The sequence below is a fragment of the Monodon monoceros genome, unplaced genomic scaffold, assembly GCF_005190385.1.
Source record: "Monodon monoceros isolate NGI ecotype Baffin Bay Population unplaced genomic scaffold, NGI_Narwhal_1 Super_Scaffold_18, whole genome shotgun sequence".
Classification (NCBI taxonomy): domain Eukaryota; kingdom Metazoa; phylum Chordata; class Mammalia; order Artiodactyla; family Monodontidae; genus Monodon; species Monodon monoceros.
Window position 1 is genome coordinate 5,242,921 of NW_021703774.1, and position 3,721 is coordinate 5,246,641.

The following is a 3,721-nucleotide window of genomic DNA, read 5'->3' on the forward strand; positions in this document are numbered from 1 at the left end:
TCCCTCCCGTGGCCAGAGTGTACAGTTCTGGGAATGAGGGGTGGTGGCGAGAGTGTCCCCTCTCACTATCGCAGGCAACAGCCCATTCATGGGATTTTCTACACTTCAGGCTCCTTGGGGAAAAACAGCACATGACTACTTCAAGCATAACAGTCCACTATTAATATTTAAACTTATATTAATTAGCCACTTAAAAACCGTTAAATAATGATTTATACATTTAACATATAAAATATTTCAAAATGATATCTAGCTTCTGAAAAATAAAGAAAATTTAATAACTGTGCCCCAAGACACTGGTTTTCTATGTGTTCATGGTCTTTTTTTTTTTTAACATCTTTATTGGAGTATAATTGCTTTACAATGGTGTGTTGTTCATGGTCTTTTTATTCAATTTTTCAGGAGGCAGGCAGAGCACTGCATTGTCATGCTGTGAAAATGTGTTCAATAAAACCTAGATATGCTTTATCAGGACCAAAGAACTTTATTTTAAATATCAAAACAACACAAAGAACTAGTTCAATATACAATACACTTCCTAGTCTTCACAGAGAACTGAATTTTTCTATAAAGACATTGGTACTCAGGACACACGAGACAGTCAAAATATCTGTAAAACTCACAAGATACTTTACACACAGTTGACAAAATAATGAATCTTGATATTTTAGATTTTTCTTTGCAATCGTTTTTTAAAAGAGTTCTCACGATTAAAAAGAAAACTTAGGATTGGAGACTGAAAACTAAGTTCATAGGCATTTCCACTTTAGTGTACATCATAAATCCCGTAATCAGAACACTTCCTACACAACACGGAGCAGCCAAGTGCCCACCTCTGTGCTCATGTTTTGGCAGCCGCACTCATCGGTTGTAATACAGTTTTGTCCACAGGGATAAGAAAAGTCCGATTGTTACAAGGAATAAAAATTTTGTAATTACAAAGCAGGAATACCAAGCAACGAGGCGAAATAACAATGAGAAGTGTGCATGCTCTTCTTTTAAGAAATGTTTGCCCTTATTATGTTGATGAATGTTCCCTCTATAACCACTTTGTTGGGATTTTTAAAGCACAAATGGTTGCTTACAGACTAGAGAAATTCTTAATGAATTTTATTTGTATCTGGAGTTCTGAACTATTAGGGCAATGGTAAAACAATCTTGCTTTTTTCCCCTTCCACTCCTGCAAACTCGATAGATGTAAAATAAGTTAGACTCCACAGCTCTTCTACTTCTTAATAACCTTAGCCAAATGCCATCTTACCTGGAGGCTAGAAGGTGAGACTGTTCTGATCCTCTAATCACACGGTTGACTCCACTGGCGACCAGCCCCATCTTTAGGTGCTTTCCCAAAGTCACCCCGTTAACATGACAATATACACATTGATCACCCTCAGCACTTAGTAAATTCCCAGGGTTTTTGGAACTGTGAACCAGGAAACTTGGAGGAAGACTAAATATGGATGAGAAATATATTTTGGTCATCTTAGTGTCAAAATACATATGCATTTTTTATAAATCACAATTTCACAGGAGGAAACTCTTCCCAACTCATTTTATGAGACCAACACTAAGTTCAGATAATGACACCACGAGAAAAGAAAATTGCAGACCAATATTGCTGGTGAATATAGATGCAAAATTTTTCAATAAAAGATTAGCAAACTGAATTCAACAATACATTCAAAGGATCATACACCATGATCAAGTAGGATTTATTCCAGGGATGCAGAGATGTTTCAACATTCACAAATCATTGTGATAACACCACATTAACAAAATGAAGGGGCCGCGCTGGGCCGGGCTGAGAGCACCTTGGGAGGGTTGGGGGTCGCAGGACTGGGAGTGGGGGCGATGCTTGGGCTGAAGGGGGCGAAGTCTGGTTGGCAGGGCTCAGGGCCCACCTCGCGGGGCAGGCGAGGCTGGTGAGGGCGCGTGGAGCCTATCAGGGGATGCAGCAAAGGCTTGAGGAGCGAAGCCTCGCGGATGGAGCTGCGGAGGGACGGCTCTGGGGCTGACTTCGGGGAACTCGTAGAGCGGGGTGGGTGAGGAGGGATTGAGAGCGTGGGCGCTCCGCCCATGGGGTCCTGACAAGGTCACAAGAAGAGAGGGAAGGAAAGTTGAAGGGCTGAGAGGAGGGCGTAAAACCAAACCACCTTCCTGCAATCGGCTTCATCTTCTCCCCGGGCCGCTATTCCCTTCCACCTTTGGCAACCCTCTCTGGCCCTAGGAAGGAAGATTCTTCAATCACTATGTCAAGTGACACAGATGTTTCTCTTTCTTCATATGATGAAGATCAGGGATCTAAACTTATCCGAAAAGCTAGAGAGGCACCGTTTGTCCCCATTGGAATGGCAGGTTTTGCAGCAATCGCTGCATATGGAATATATAGATTGAAGAGCAGGAGCAATACTAAATGTCTGTTCACCTGATCCACGTGCGCGTGGCAGCCCAAGCTTTGTTGTGGGAGCGACGGCTCTTGGTATGGGCTATTCCATGTATCAAGAATTCGGGGCAGAACCTAAACCTTAGAAGAGGAGATGCTGTCTTGGTCTTGGTGGTGCTTGCTTTAGTTAGACATCTCATATTGAGGTTATATGTTTATGTTGAAAATAAATTCTGTGGGTCGGACAATAACATGGTAATTTGAATACTGGCTCCCTTGCTTGCAGGCTTGATTTGCCTGGTGACTAGTTCACTAGCTAGGTCATTCAGGGGAGTCAGATGAACACAAAAACATGTCACTTTTAAATGCACTTGATAGTCGTACAATGTCCGCCTTCTTAAACTCTTCTGATAAAATTAGTTGTAAAGAGGACAACGTGCTCCCAGTTGCTGCTGAATGTCATATGCTTTTGATGTAATGGAGGAGTCCTATCTACCCCACTTAATTTAACTCTTTCTGACTACCTTGTGGACTGAGTACTGTTTTTCAGGGCTGGCTGGCTCTTGAAGAACGCTTTCAGAACAGTGCACGGAATACAACATTATAAACCTCCCGGCAACTATGTGTTGTTTTTAAACCAAACCTAAAGAGCTGGTAACAGCTGCTTTGAAGTAGTATCTGTTTCAGAATCATAGCTGTAAACAGGAGAATAACTTAACTGTAGACCCCTGTTTAGCTCTTTTGTAATTGCAGAATTATAGTTTGCTGCTGTTATATTAGAATAATTTTTAAATGGCATTTTGAAATAGAAGTGTGTATTTTAAGTGCTAATGCAAAGGTAAATGAAACATACTTTTTAAATGTGTGCAGTCTGTTTATTTTCTCTGAAAGAATCATAAATGTTAAACTAAATAAATTGCCTGTAGTGGAAGTGATTTATGAGCAAGCTGGTTTGGTCAGACATTATACAAACTTTGGTATACTACAGAATGCTTTGTTGTACTTGTGAAATTCTCTTGTCTAACCTGAACTTACATTCCATGGTGATGACATGGTAAATGTAGTGTTATTAAAGTAAGTGAACACACACACACACACACACACACACACACACACAAAAGAAGGATAAAAATCATATGATCATTGCGATAGATGCAGAGAAAGCATTTAACAAAATTCAACATCGATTTATGTTAAGGCTGTCAATTAATTGGGTATAGACGGAACATACCTCAACGTAATAACGGCTACATATGACAAGTACACAGCTAATATAATATTTAACAATGAAAAGTTGAAAGTTTTTCCTCTATCATCAGGAGGGACAAGGATGTCCAC

General features: G+C 40.4%; 1 pseudogene; it reads left to right on the forward strand.

Moving 5' to 3' along the window:
* Positions 1-2,249: 2,249 nt before the first annotated feature.
* On the forward strand, positions 2,250-2,613 carry LOC114898209 (annotated as a pseudogene).
* The last annotated feature ends 1,108 nt before the right edge of the window (positions 2,614-3,721 follow it).